Raw genomic sequence first — 16343 nt, 5'->3', positions numbered from 1 at the left:
TTAGAAAAAGCTGAATGGTGAAAGAGAGAAATCAGAAGTATAGACAGAGATGGAGAGAAATTATGATGAATGGTTTAATTTATTTAAAATAGTTTTAATGATATTTTTGTCAAATTATAATTAAAATGAGCTAAAAACAATTATCCTTATACTGAAAGTTATTTTTAAAATGATATTATTAAGAGAGTTATTTCTTACAAATTTCTCTCAAATATAACACATGTCATATATATGTATCTTTGGCCTTTAGATTTGCTCCTATTATTTTAGTTCCAACTACCAGTTTCTCATCAAATAATGAAAATTTTTTATTATATAAATAGCCTTTCCCAGTAACTTGACGGAATCTTTGGAGAGATTAGAATTCACTTAATTTAGAACTTCTCTCAACAAACATTCTCTCTTAGTCTTATTTGATATTTCCATTTTCATTACGCTTTACCGTCTCCAATCGAGGAGCACATGTCACGACCCGGAACTCCCATCGGGCCCGTGACAACCGCCGCGACGTTCCGATAAGCACTCATTACCCCGAATGCCGATCGAAACCCCGCAAGGCTTAGCATCAACTTCCGCATCTCCCCGGTGAGCGACAGTTATTAAATCTCGCATTTCAAGAAATCATAAGTTGTTTCCAACTCAAAACAATAAAAATATTATTTTCTAGCTCACTGGGGCATTTTCGTCATTTTTTTTTTGAAATTTTGAAATCCGAAAAAATGTAATATGTAAGTGGAAACACATATTTCATGATTTAAATTAAATTTTGAAGTCTAAAACATTCGTTTAAAGTAAAATTATAGCTATTTGAATATAATAAAAATATTAAATAAAATATTCTATTTTCTTAAAACACAATATTTTCAAAGTCTTCCTAAAATAACTTTTGTAGCGTAAGAGTAAAATAAATTTATTCGTATAGTAATAAAGATAATTAAAGTATGAAATTTCGTTTACAGTGACACGTGGGCCCCCAACTAACCAAGAAGGTGTAGAGCTACGAACCCTTACTTCCTATGATGCAACTCCGAGATTAATTCTCGTCTTAATCAACTATCAACAAACTGTCCTGAGCCTGAAAAATGGGTAGGAAGAGGGGTGAGATTAAATAATCCCAGTGAGTAAACAATTACCATCAAAAGCATCTAAAGCTGAGTAGATGGAGGCAATATAAAAACGTTATATCTCAATAATGTTCATAACACAAAATTCGTTTCAATCTATACCAAATAATTTCTTTTCATCAAAATTTCCCCGACTTATGAATTTTTTTAAACTTGGCCCCTGCCAATATCATTCTCGCGGGTACCTTCGTCAAGGTATCCCACTGAGACCGTCAAGGCTGTTCAATGACCCATACCCATAAACATTTTTTCACATCTGACACACAGCCGTTCCTTGGCGTTGGCTGAGTCTCACTCTCACGTGGTGGCCCGAACGTGAGGTGCACTCAAATCATACCTCAGGAGATACTTCACCCAACATCTCCCCCTGGAGGTAAGTATATAATTGAGTTACCGTGCCCCTCTCATAGGCAGTCCACGGAAACCCCCACCACTGCAGTGACCGTTTAATATACCACCAGACCCATAAAAATTTCAGTAGCATAATATGGCGAATAAAATGTAATCCAGTCTACCGAGACCAATCCAAAACTGTTCATATATTTCATGCCAACCTAAAAAAATTTAGCCATTATGCTACCATAGTGTCATAAGCCACAATTTCAATAACATATAAAATCATAAATTTCAACACAGTCTCCATATACTCAATTTTCCCAAAACAATATTTGATTTCAAAACCAGTATAAATCTCATTTTTATTAAAAAACATTTTAATTGGAAAACATAATATTTTATAATTTAAATTCACCATTCAATAAAAGCATCAAACAAGTATAATTACTCTAGATATTTAAGACGATAAATTGTCCACTCACAGTTCTAGGAGTCGATGTACTCCTAATCTCAGTCTTCAAGCACAATGTTGGTACTTTTACCAGTGTAATTTGCTCACCACCTATCCACAATGTACAATACATAATTCACCACATCAATGCTTGACCATTATAAAATCAATTCAGGCTCGGTATATATGCATGATATGACATGCAACTTATCCGACTACCGCTTAAATGCGGTGCTAACCTAATTCGGCCTATTACTCGATTAAATTACTAACGCGTCCAATTTAATCTCAAATTAATTTTTTTCAGTTTCTATACCTCAATTGCACCCAAATTGACTTAATGTCCCTCAGTGTGGTGCAAATTATCAGTCCCGATAACAAATTACGAAAATACCCCTAATGGGTAAAAATTCGTATTTTTGCTCCGAAAATTTTCATTATTTTTCTAGACTCATAATTCATCATTATTCATCATAATTGCTCAAGTAAACATCAAGATCATCAGCCAATATTCCCCTAGAAAATTCAGCCAATAATGGTAATGGAGGAAAATAAATTCTTTTCTTGTTGTTTTGTTCCTAAATATGCTAAACTAACTTAAAACACTAACATAACTTAAAATCAAATTTGATCTAAATTCTCTCGAAAAATTCAATTTCGTCCTCGGGTGGTAAAATTACGATTTTGCCCCTAGATAGTGAAAATTCTGGTTTGACTCCGAATTGATCCTCGAAGTCCGAATTACCATTTTGAGTCATCCCTGAACTGTGAAACTCTTAATTTCACCTTAAAATTCCTATTTGAACTAGTTCGAGGCTTAATCGACTCAATGATACCATTAGGGGCAATATCGTCTTTTAACGATTTCTCGAACTTCCTAAATATACAAACATTCTATCGAGCATGTGAATGACATTATAATTATTTTACAAAGCAAGGTTTGACAACACTACCCCCCTTAAAATAAAATTTTGTCCTCAAAATTTCACTTATTAACTCAAAGAAAAGGCGGGGTATTATCTTTTATTCGATGCTCAACTTCTCCTGTTATCTCCTTTATAGGGAATCTTAATTCACTAAAAATCATTCTTTATTTTAGTTAATCACAATATCAACCCCACATATGTGTATATGCTTTATAATCCCATTTATGCATCCAAGATCTATCTTGATCTAATCATCGCATACGATGCAGTATCATAATTCCTCAGAGTCATCCCTTTGTCCTTAATCATCTTTCGTGCCTCTATATTGCTTTGTATCCTTCTTGTATTTCGACATCAATTTATTGCTTAAGATTTAAGTTCATTTGAACTTTGTATACCTCAAGTATTTTTTAGTTCTAATTTCCACAATATAGTAAGAAATTCTTACAACCATATTCCATATGAACTCATTTACTATATTATTCTTGAAACCTTTATTTACACGTCCATCACTTGGTATTTACATCCCCTATCACTATTTTACACCTTCGTCTAACTTTTTACTCACTTTCTCCAAATCGGACTCGTGCTTCATCTTCCGTTACAGCGAAAACTCTTGTTGAAGAACGAGTCAATGGCCTCAAAGGTGGTTGTGCTGGGGTGTTGCTACCCATTTCAGATCGTACAGTTACCCCCTGCCTCGGGTGTACTCCAGAGGAATCTCTCCTTTGCATATCTGTATGAGTTAGTGGGGATGGAGCAGCTACTGTAGCCCGTCCTAACTGTGGGCAGTCACTCCTAATGTGGCCCGGCTGGTCACAATGAAAGCATCTTATGCCCCAACACTCCCCAACATGATATCTCCCACATTTTTCGCATTTATTTAAACCTCCAAAACTCTTCTCGAAAGTACTACTCATCCCAGACCTGTTAAATCTCGGAGGTCTCTGCTGTAACTGTGAAAGTGGGGGTCGAGGAGATATCACCGGAACAGAAACAGTACTCTCAGAAGCAAATGTGTCCTTACCTCTTTTGGGTAGTTGACTAGAGGATACATTCGGGTTTCTCTTCTTTGCAAACTCAGCTCGCATTCTTCGATTTTCATTCGTGAGTTTTTCGGCCCTTAAAGCCATCTGTACAACTTCTTTATGAGGCTCCCGGCCTGTCACAGTCATCCTCTCTCTGATCTCGTTACGGAGCCCTTCTTCAAAATAACTAGCTTGATCTTGCTCAGACTTCACCAGGTCTGGCACATATGACATCAGCTCATTGAAACGAGCCTCGTACTCTTCTATGGTTAAATTCCCTTGTTGTAAACTTAGGAATTCTCTCTTCTTCTCTTTTTGATGAAAGTAGGTGTAGTATTGACCGTCGAATTCTTGTAGGAAGTCTATCCAAGTCAACGAAGTAATGGAACGTGATTTTACCGAGCTCCACCATGTACGAGCCCTCTTCTCTAGTAATCTTGTGGCCACCATTAACTTCATATCATCATCCAATTTCATATCCACAAATGTCTCCGTTACCTGAGTAATCCAATCTTTAGCTGCGGTTGCATCCAAATCACCAACAAAAGAAGTGCAACCCAGCTGCCTAGCTTCCTTAAGCTTTTTGGAAATGGAGACATCTGGCACTGGTGGTGGAACAAGAGGTGGTGGTGGTGGCACTGGAGATACTGCTGGGGGAACAGTATGAGGGACTCGACCAGCTTGAGCTTGGCCCATAATGACATTAAGAAAAGCTGCTAATGCCTGGACTGCCTCAAGAGACATGGCATGAACACCAGGAGTAACAGTAGGTGGTGGAGGAGGTGGAGGAATCTCAGTAGGCTCAACAACAGGTGCTGCTCGAAAAGTAGGTGCAGCAGACTCCCTTTCCACGGGATCTGACTGACTAAGTCTAGCACGGCCTCTTCCCCTCCCTACTGACCTATAGAGAGGTGGACGCCCACGTCGAGGAGGCATGGTACTCTACAATAAGAAATGGAATAGACTTAGATGACTTTAAATTCTATATGCAACTAACTCGATATAACCTAACTTAACTTGACTTACTTAACTTAACTTAACTTGGGCCACGCAGTGTCAGTGTGGATTTCTTAAAACAACTTTAAAATCAAAAACTTTGAAATCCAAAGCTTTAAAATCAAAATCTTTGATCTTTAAACCATGCTCTGATACCAATCTAATTGTCACGACCCGGAACTCCCATCGGGCCCGTGACAACCGCCGCGACGTTCCGATAAGCACTCATTACCCCGAATGCCGATCGAAACCCCGCAAGGCTTAGCATCAACTTCCGCATCTCCCCGGTGAGCGACAGTTATTAAATCTCGCATTTCAAGAAATCATAAGTTGTTTCCAACTCAAAACAATAAAAATATTATTTTCTAGCTCACTGGGGCATTTTCGTCATTTTTTTTTTGAAATTTTGAAATCCGAAAAAATGTAATATGTAAGTGGAAACACATATTTCATGATTTAAATTAAATTTTGAAGTCTAAAACATTCGTTTAAAGTAAAATTATAGCTATTTGAATATAATAAAAATATTAAATAAAATATTCTATTTTCTTAAAACACAATATTTTCAAAGTCTTCCTAAAATAACTTTTGTAGCGTAAGAGTAAAATAAATTTATTCGTATAGTAATAAAGATAATTAAAGTATGAAATTTCGTTTACAGTGACACGTGGGCCCCCAACTAACCAAGAAGGTGTAGAGCTACGAACCCTTACTTCCTATGATGCAACTCCGAGATTAATTCTCGTCTTAATCAACTATCAACAAACTGTCCTGAGCCTGAAAAATGGGTAGGAAGAGGGGTGAGATTAAATAATCCCAGTGAGTAAACAATTACCATCAAAAGCATCTAAAGCTGAGTAGATGGAGGCAATATAAAAACGTTATATCTCAATAATGTTCATAACACAAAATTCGTTTCAATCTATACCAAATAATTTCTTTTCATCAAAATTTCCCCGACTTATGAATTTTTTTAAACTTGGCCCCTGCCAATATCATTCTCGCGGGTACCTTCGTCAAGGTATCCCACTGAGACCGTCAAGGCTGTTCAATGACCCATACCCATAAACATTTTTTCACATCTGACACACAGCCGTTCCTTGGCGTTGGCTGAGTCTCACTCTCACGTGGTGGCCCGAACGTGAGGTGCACTCAAATCATACCTCAGGAGATACTTCACCCAACATCTCCCCCTGGAGGTAAGTATATAATTGAGTTACCGTGCCCCTCTCATAGGCAGTCCACGGAAACCCCCACCACTGCAGTGACCGTTTAATATACCACCAGACCCATAAAAATTTCAGTAGCATAATATGGCGAATAAAATGTAATCCAGTCTACCGAGACCAATCCAAAACTGTTCATATATTTCATGCCAACCTAAAAAAATTTAGCCATTATGCTACCATAGTGTCATAAGCCACAATTTCAATAACATATAAAATCATAAATTTCAACACAGTCTCCATATACTCAATTTTCCCAAAACAATATTTGATTTCAAAACCAGTATAAATCTCATTTTTATTAAAAAACATTTTAATTGGAAAACATAATATTTTATAATTTAAATTCACCATTCAATAAAAGCATCAAACAAGTATAATTACTCTAGATATTTAAGACGATAAATTGTCCACTCACAGTTCTAGGAGTCGATGTACTCCTAATCTCAGTCTTCAAGCACAATGTTGGTACTTTTACCAGTGTAATTTGCTCACCACCTATCCACAATGTACAATACATAATTCACCACATCAATGCTTGACCATTATAAAATCAATTCAGGCTCGGTATATATGCATGATATGACATGCAACTTATCCGACTACCGCTTAAATGCGGTGCTAACCTAATTCGGCCTATTACTCGATTAAATTACTAACGCGTCCAATTTAATCTCAAATTAATTTTTTTCAGTTTCTATACCTCAATTGCACCCAAATTGACTTAATGTCCCTCAGTGTGGTGCAAATTATCAGTCCCGATAACAAATTACGAAAATACCCCTAATGGGTAAAAATTCGTATTTTTGCTCCGAAAATTTTCATTATTTTTCTAGACTCATAATTCATCATTATTCATCATAATTGCTCAAGTAAACATCAAGATCATCAGCCAATATTCCCCTAGAAAATTCAGCCAATAATGGTAATGGAGGAAAATAAATTCTTTTCTTGTTGTTTTGTTCCTAAATATGCTAAACTAACTTAAAACACTAACATAACTTAAAATCAAATTTGATCTAAATTCTCTCGAAAAATTCAATTTCGTCCTCGGGTGGTAAAATTACGATTTTGCCCCTAGATAGTGAAAATTCTGGTTTGACTCCGAATTGATCCTCGAAGTCCGAATTACCATTTTGAGTCATCCCTGAACTGTGAAACTCTTAATTTCACCTTAAAATTCCTATTTGAACTAGTTCGAGGCTTAATCGACTCAATGATACCATTAGGGGCAATATCGTCTTTTAACGATTTCTCGAACTTCCTAAATATACAAACATTCTATCGAGCATGTGAATGACATTATAATTATTTTACAAAGCAAGGTTTGACAACACTACCCCCCTTAAAATAAAATTTTGTCCTCAAAATTTCACTTATTAACTCAAAGAAAAGGCGGGGTATTATCTTTTATTCGATGCTCAACTTCTCCTGTTATCTCCTTTATAGGGAATCTTAATTCACTAAAAATCATTCTTTATTTTAGTTAATCACAATATCAACCCCACATATGTGTATATGCTTTATAATCCCATTTATGCATCCAAGATCTATCTTGATCTAATCATCGCATACGATGCAGTATCATAATTCCTCAGAGTCATCCCTTTGTCCTTAATCATCTTTCGTGCCTCTATATTGCTTTGTATCCTTCTTGTATTTCGACATCAATTTATTGCTTAAGATTTAAGTTCATTTGAACTTTGTATACCTCAAGTATTTTTTAGTTCTAATTTCCACAATATAGTAAGAAATTCTTACAACCATATTCCATATGAACTCATTTACTATATTATTCTTGAAACCTTTATTTACACGTCCATCACTTGGTATTTACATCCCCTATCACTATTTTACACCTTCGTCTAACTTTTTACTCACTTTCTCCAGATCGGACTCGTGCTTCATCTTCCGTTACAGCGAAAACTCTTGTTGAAGAACGAGTCAATGGCCTCAAAGGTGGTTGTGCTGGGGTGTTGCTACCCATTTCAGATCGTACAGTTACCCCCTGCCTCGGGTGTACTCCAGAGGAATCTCTCCTTTGCATATCTGTATGAGTTAGTGGGGATGGAGCAGCTACTGTAGCCCGTCCTAACTGTGGGCAGTCACTCCTAATGTGGCCCGGCTGGTCACAATGAAAGCATCTTATGCCCCAACACTCCCCAACATGATATCTCCCACATTTTTCGCATTTATTTAAACCTCCAAAACTCTTCTCGAAAGTACTACTCATCCCAGACCTGTTAAATCTCGGAGGTCTCTGCTGTAACTGTGAAAGTGGGGGTCGAGGAGATATCACCGGAACAGAAACAGTACTCTCAGAAGCAAATGTGTCCTTACCTCTTTTGGGTAGTTGACTAGAGGATACATTCGGGTTTCTCTTCTTTGCAAACTCAGCTCGCATTCTTCGATTTTCATTCGTGAGTTTTTCGGCCCTTAAAGCCATCTGTACAACTTCTTTATGAGGCTCCCGGCCTGTCACAGTCATCCTCTCTCTGATCTCGTTACGGAGCCCTTCTTCAAAATAACTAGCTTGATCTTGCTCAGACTTCACCAGGTCTGGCACATATGACATCAGCTCATTGAAACGAGCCTCGTACTCTTCTATGGTTAAATTCCCTTGTTGTAAACTTAGGAATTCTCTCTTCTTCTCTTTTTGATGAAAGTAGGTGTAGTATTGACCGTCGAATTCTTGTAGGAAGTCTATCCAAGTCAACGAAGTAATGGAACGTGATTTTACCGAGCTCCACCATGTACGAGCCCTCTTCTCTAGTAATCTTGTGGCCACCATTAACTTCATATCATCATCCAATTTCATATCCACAAATGTCTCCGTTACCTGAGTAATCCAATCTTTAGCTGCGGTTGCATCCAAATCACCAACAAAAGAAGTGCAACCCAGCTGCCTAGCTTCCTTAAGCTTTTTGGAAATGGAGACATCTGGCACTGGTGGTGGAACAAGAGGTGGTGGTGGTGGCACTGGAGATACTGCTGGGGGAACAGTATGAGGGACTCGACCAGCTTGAGCTTGGCCCATAATGACATTAAGAAAAGCTGCTAATGCCTGGACTGCCTCAAGAGACATGGCATGAACACCAGGAGTAACAGTAGGTGGTGGAGGAGGTGGAGGAATCTCAGTAGGCTCAACAACAGGTGCTGCTCGAAAAGTAGGTGCAGCAGACTCCCTTTCCACGGGATCTGACTGACTAAGTCTAGCACGGCCTCTTCCCCTCCCTACTGACCTATAGAGAGGTGGACGCCCACGTCGAGGAGGCATGGTACTCTACAATAAGAAATGGAATAGACTTAGATGACTTTAAATTCTATATGCAACTAACTCGATATAACCTAACTTAACTTGACTTACTTAACTTAACTTAACTTGGGCCACGCAGTGTCAGTGTGGATTTCTTAAAACAACTTTAAAATCAAAAACTTTGAAATCCAAAGCTTTAAAATCAAAATCTTTGATCTTTAAACCATGCTCTGATACCAATCTAATTGTCACGACCCGGAACTCCCATCGGGCCCGTGACAACCGCCGCGACGTTCCGATAAGCACTCATTACCCCGAATGCCGATCGAAACCCCGCAAGGCTTAGCATCAACTTCCGCATCTCCCCGGTGAGCGACAGTTATTAAATCTCGCATTTCAAGAAATCATAAGTTGTTTCCAACTCAAAACAATAAAAATATTATTTTCTAGCTCACTGGGGCATTTTCGTCATTTTTTTTTTGAAATTTTGAAATCCGAAAAAATGTAATATGTAAGTGGAAACACATATTTCATGATTTAAATTAAATTTTGAAGTCTAAAACATTCGTTTAAAGTAAAATTATAGCTATTTGAATATAATAAAAATATTAAATAAAATATTCTATTTTCTTAAAACACAATATTTTCAAAGTCTTCCTAAAATAACTTTTGTAGCGTAAGAGTAAAATAAATTTATTCGTATAGTAATAAAGATAATTAAAGTATGAAATTTCGTTTACAGTGACACGTGGGCCCCCAACTAACCAAGAAGGTGTAGAGCTACGAACCCTTACTTCCTATGATGCAACTCCGAGATTAATTCTCGTCTTAATCAACTATCAACAAACTGTCCTGAGCCTGAAAAATGGGTAGGAAGAGGGGTGAGATTAAATAATCCCAGTGAGTAAACAATTACCATCAAAAGCATCTAAAGCTGAGTAGATGGAGGCAATATAAAAACGTTATATCTCAATAATGTTCATAACACAAAATTCGTTTCAATCTATACCAAATAATTTCTTTTCATCAAAATTTCCCCGACTTATGAATTTTTTTAAACTTGGCCCCTGCCAATATCATTCTCGCGGGTACCTTCGTCAAGGTATCCCACTGAGACCGTCAAGGCTGTTCAATGACCCATACCCATAAACATTTTTTCACATCTGACACACAGCCGTTCCTTGGCGTTGGCTGAGTCTCACTCTCACGTGGTGGCCCGAACGTGAGGTGCACTCAAATCATACCTCAGGAGATACTTCACCCAACATCTCCCCCTGGAGGTAAGTATATAATTGAGTTACCGTGCCCCTCTCATAGGCAGTCCACGGAAACCCCCACCACTGCAGTGACCGTTTAATATACCACCAGACCCATAAAAATTTCAGTAGCATAATATGGCGAATAAAATGTAATCCAGTCTACCGAGACCAATCCAAAACTGTTCATATATTTCATGCCAACCTAAAAAAATTTAGCCATTATGCTACCATAGTGTCATAAGCCACAATTTCAATAACATATAAAATCATAAATTTCAACACAGTCTCCATATACTCAATTTTCCCAAAACAATATTTGATTTCAAAACCAGTATAAATCTCATTTTTATTAAAAAACATTTTAATTGGAAAACATAATATTTTATAATTTAAATTCACCATTCAATAAAAGCATCAAACAAGTATAATTACTCTAGATATTTAAGACGATAAATTGTCCACTCACAGTTCTAGGAGTCGATGTACTCCTAATCTCAGTCTTCAAGCACAATGTTGGTACTTTTACCAGTGTAATTTGCTCACCACCTATCCACAATGTACAATACATAATTCACCACATCAATGCTTGACCATTATAAAATCAATTCAGGCTCGGTATATATGCATGATATGACATGCAACTTATCCGACTACCGCTTAAATGCGGTGCTAACCTAATTCGGCCTATTACTCGATTAAATTACTAACGCGTCCAATTTAATCTCAAATTAATTTTTTTCAGTTTCTATACCTCAATTGCACCCAAATTGACTTAATGTCCCTCAGTGTGGTGCAAATTATCAGTCCCGATAACAAATTACGAAAATACCCCTAATGGGTAAAAATTCGTATTTTTGCTCCGAAAATTTTCATTATTTTTCTAGACTCATAATTCATCATTATTCATCATAATTGCTCAAGTAAACATCAAGATCATCAGCCAATATTCCCCTAGAAAATTCAGCCAATAATGGTAATGGAGGAAAATAAATTCTTTTCTTGTTGTTTTGTTCCTAAATATGCTAAACTAACTTAAAACACTAACATAACTTAAAATCAAATTAATCTAACAAGTTTCTCTCTCCTAACCCATTTTTCCAGAATTGAATTCATCCTCAAATCACATGATTCAACCATGGAAAATGATGAGAAATGCATGAAAATGATAAATCTTAAGCTAAGCTTGAAAAATCATACCTTTAAACACTTGATTCCTTGAAAAATCACACTTTTTCTTTGAATTTTCTCACTCTAGGGTTTGTTCTTATTTCTCTCTCTCTCCTGCTGGTTTTGGCTGACCCTCCAAATGAAGAATTCTGGAATTTGCAAGCCTTTTAATAGGCTTAATAAAATATTATTATTTTATTTATTTTTTGAATATTTTATTATTTTATTTTTTTCTAGCCATCTTTTTGACTTTCTTTTTCCACCACTCAATCCTCTTCACTTATCCATGTCTTCCATGAAATTTCTAGACTTTTCCAAAGTTTTGGTGGAGCAAATTTTTAAAAATTACACTTTTACCCCCGTAAAGTGAAAAATTACATTTTTGCCCTAAAAATTGAAAACTTACCAAAATGCATAATTTTCACTCCTTATACTCATATCATGCTCCATTGAATCAAATTTGATCTAAATTCTCTCGAAAAATTCAATTTCGTCCTCGGGTGGTAAAATTACGATTTTGCCCCTAGATAGTGAAAATTCTGGTTTGACTCCGAATTGATCCTCGAAGTCCGAATTACCATTTTGAGTCATCCCTGAACTGTGAAACTCTTAATTTCACCTTAAAATTCCTATTTGAACTAGTTCGAGGCTTAATCGACTCAATGATACCATTAGGGGCAATATCGTCTTTTAACGATTTCTCGAACTTCCTAAATATACAAACATTCTATCGAGCATGTGAATGACATTATAATTATTTTACAAAGCAAGGTTTGACAGCACATCCTTCCATTGTCCTTCACCCATCTACCATCACCTGCTCACTAGTCCTCTCTGCCTTTCCTCTTTTACTTATCACATCACTGCAGTGCAATACTATCTCATCTGCCCTTGACAAAAGAACCCTCACCGCCACATCTGTCATTTTTTCTCTTTTATATATTATGCATATTGCCCCCTTTTTTATTGTTTTCGTCAAAAAATTTCAATAAATTCTCACCACGTCACTTTTGTTATCGTTTTAATTTTATGAATTATATTTCCAACATGTAATTCACTTATGAATTATATTAAAATGATGTTATAAAATATATCAGAATATATGTTGTTTAAATAATTAATGAAACTATTTTTCAAATATTAACTGTTAGAAACTTAGTAGAAGAAGAAAAGAGAAAAATGTAAGGCTTGAGGCGTGCTGCAATATACTTTCTTTAAAGAGTTATTACCTACTATGGGGATTCGTAGACAAGGACTCTTCAAGATACAACAAGCTTTTTTTTGCAGAATGCTTTGAATGAATTCTGGCTTGGAAGTATGTTCTTTTATAGACAGTGAGAGGTTGTGTTTGTTGTCTTTCAATAGATGCATCCTTTTATTTTCAACAGATGTGTCTGTACTATTTTTTTTATAGATGTGTCTGTTGTATTTCAACAAACGTATTTACAACTTTCAATAGTTGTGTTTGTTGTAAATACTTATTTTTTATTTATTTTTATTTAATTATTTTTTAAGAGTTATATTTATTTTTAAACAGTTACACCTGAATAATTATCTTCCAACAAATATTACAAACTATTTAACAATCCCCCACTAGTTTGTAATATTAATAATACTATGCATAATAGAAAGTATCTTGAAGATTTGAACTTTCTATTAGTGTAGAAATTTTAAAGTTAAAACGAAGTTATTGGTTTCATAAGGATTGAACCTCAACTCCTTATGTTATAACCGAAAATATCACACACATAGTATTATTTTTTAAGATTCTGCCAACTGTTTTAGCACTTATATGGCCTTGTGCTAATCCTGGTTTCATGAATATTTACAAGAATAAACCCTTTTAATTCTTGGTTGGAGCGGCACCACTCCAATATTCATGTAGGTGGAATTTGTATTTATGCCCCTGTTACTACAGGCATTTGATGTTTCCATTAAGAGCTTTTTGCTCATCCTTTTCTTGTAACAGTTGCACTGAATGTTCTGAAATAAGGTTATTTGAATATTCTAGAATGAGGCTATTTAATATAAAATTCAGTGCATAATGATAGCATATAGTAACTTGTTATTACCCATTGAACTTTTATTGTTAGTTTTGCTAACTCAAAGTTGGGTTTCCATTACTAATGCTTTTAAGTCATGGGTTTTAGCTCCATTCCACTACAAGTTGACTTTATAGCCTCTCTTGGCAAAGCTTTAGTAAGTGGATCAGCCAAATTCTTACAAGATTTAACATAAACTATTGTTATAATGCCATTTGAGATTAATTCTCTTATATAGGCATGTCGCAGACTTATGTGTCTAGACTTTCCATTATAAATCTTATTATGGGCTACACACATTGTAGCCTCATTGTCACAATATATGGAAATGGCTGGCATTGATTGTGGCCACAACTTTATATCTAATAACAAATTTTTTAGCCATTCTGTTTCTTTTCCAGCAGCTACTAATGCTAAAAATTCCGATTCCATTGTGGAATGCGTAATACAAGTCTGCTTCTTATATGCCCAACTAATGGCACCACCTCCTAAAGTAAAAATCCATCTTGATGTGGATTTATTGTCATCAATACTAGTTGTCCAACTAACATCAGAAAATCCTTCTAAAGCACTAGGAAAACCATTGTAACAAATTTCTAAAATTTTGGTTTTCTTTAAATATCCAAGTACTCTAGTAATAGCCTTCCAATGATCCTTGCTAGGTTTACTTGTAAACCTTGAAAGTTTGCAAACAGCAAAGGCTATATCTGGTCTGGTATAATACGCAATATACATAATGCTGCCCATGACATTGGCATATTCTAATTGTGCCAAAACTCTTTCACAATTCTTAGTCAATTTTATACTCGAATCATAAGGAGTATTACACTCTTTGATTTCCAAATGACTATATTTGTGAAGAATTTTCTCTATGTAATGTGATTGATTTAATGAAATCACATTTTGATCTCTTTTGACCTTAATTTCCAAGATTGTGTCAACTTCATTGAGATCTTTCATTTTGAAAACTGAAGTCAAATATTTCTTGGTTTCAACAATTCCAAGCATATTTGTACTAAAGATCAACAAATCATCTACATAAAGACATATGATTACGCCATAGTCTTTTGTAAATTTAAAGTAAATGCATTTATCTGCATTATTATGTACAAATCCATTTGAAAGTATAATACTCTTAAACTTTTCATGCCATTGCTTTGTAGCTTGTTTCAGTCCATAAAGAGATTTGATTAGTTTACAAACCTTCCTTTCATTTTCAGGAAGTATAAAATGTTCAGGTTGCTCCATATATATTTCTTCATTAAGATCTCCATTTAAGAAAGCAGTTTTAACATCCATTTGATGTACATGTAATTTATGAATAGACGCCAAAGCCAAAAGTGTTCTTATGGATGTTATTCTTGCTACCGGGGCATAAGTATCAAAATAATCAATGCCTTCTTTTTGCGTGAAACCTTTGGTAACTAGTCTAGCTTTAAAGGTTTGCACTGAACCATCTGTGTTATTTTTCTTTCTAAATACCCATTTACAACCTATGGGTTTTGATCCAGGAGGAAGATCAACCAAAACCCATATTTTGTTTGATAAGATTGAATCCATTTAATCATTTATTGCTTCTTTCCAAAAAGCTACATCCCTTGAAGACATAGCTTCTTTAAATATTTTTGGATCATCTTCAATGTTTAACAAAATAGGTATCTTTTTACACACTTTGGTTCTACTTCCTTCCATAAGGAATGCTAATGTTTGCGAGTCAACGAAATCTGGATCTAAGTGCTTTCTTTTATTGACTCTTTGACTTCTTCTCAGCTCAATTTGAGTATCATCCCTTTTTTCTTTTACTAGATGTATTATGAGAATTCATATCTATCAAACTCGACCTTATAAAATACTTGCCATGTCATTCAGGTGATTGACAATATGCTTGCATACTTGGAAAGCCTCGAAAAATCGTTAAAAGACGGTAGTGTATTGGATGGTACAACTAAGTTGAATTAAGCATCGAACTAGACCAAATAAAGATTTTAAGATGAAATTTAGAATTTTAAATTCTCAGAATGAGTTAATATGGTGATTCGGATTCGAGAATCGATTTGGAGTCAAAATGAAATTTTCATGACCCAGGGGCAAAATGGTCATTTTACCACTTGAGGGTAAAATTGTAATTTTACACCACCCAACACTTGTCATACTAATAGATTTCATCCCTTAACATTTTATATGGTGAATAATTGAAATATTTTATGTGGTGGAGAAAGAAAGCTTAATTGTTAAGTGTAAAATGTGGACCAATGGTATGGTGGCAAGTGGCAAGCTTATATTTGTTTATAATTTACATTAAAAGCCAGCACATAAACCCTCCCAACTCATTTCTCTTGGTCGGCCAAAGGAAGAAAAGGGAAGAAAAGAAGAAGAACAAAAACCTAGCTAAGAAATTCAAGAGAAATTCACAAAATTTCAAAGAATCAAGTGACAAAAGGTAAGATTTTTCAATTCTAGCTTGTGATCTACCTTTCCTATGCATTCTTTTTCATTTTCCATGGTTGAGAATCAAGTTTGCATGAGGATACC

The 16343-nt window shown here is 35.5% G+C and overlaps 3 long non-coding RNA genes across 3 annotated transcripts; all 3 read right to left on the bottom strand.

Annotated features, from left to right (window-relative positions):
- Positions 1–814: 814 nt before the first annotated feature.
- On the bottom strand, positions 815–2038 carry LOC148762789 (uncharacterized). Its single transcript, XR_016026436.1, has 2 exons — positions 1943–2038; positions 815–1075 (listed from the first exon to the last, which is right to left on the bottom strand). It is a non-coding gene; the product is annotated as an uncharacterized LOC148762789 (long non-coding RNA).
- Positions 2039–5377: 3339 nt separating this feature from the next.
- On the bottom strand, positions 5378–6601 carry LOC148762788 (uncharacterized). Its single transcript, XR_016026430.1, has 2 exons — positions 6506–6601; positions 5378–5638 (listed from the first exon to the last, which is right to left on the bottom strand). It is a non-coding gene; the product is annotated as an uncharacterized LOC148762788 (long non-coding RNA).
- Positions 6602–9940: 3339 nt separating this feature from the next.
- On the bottom strand, positions 9941–12146 carry LOC148762787 (uncharacterized). The gene is made up of 3 exons (XR_016026404.1): positions 11800–12146; positions 11069–11148; positions 9941–10201 (listed from the first exon to the last, which is right to left on the bottom strand). It is a non-coding gene; the product is annotated as an uncharacterized LOC148762787 (long non-coding RNA).
- Positions 12147–16343: the final 4197 nt, after the last annotated feature.

The sequence above is a fragment of the Theobroma cacao genome, chromosome 5, assembly GCF_053813885.1.
Source record: "Theobroma cacao isolate CCN51 chromosome 5, ASM5381388v1, whole genome shotgun sequence".
NCBI classification, from domain to species: domain Eukaryota; kingdom Viridiplantae; phylum Streptophyta; class Magnoliopsida; order Malvales; family Malvaceae; genus Theobroma; species Theobroma cacao.
Note: the sequence above shows the minus strand (reverse complement) of the source record. Positions and strands in the feature narration are given on the sequence as shown.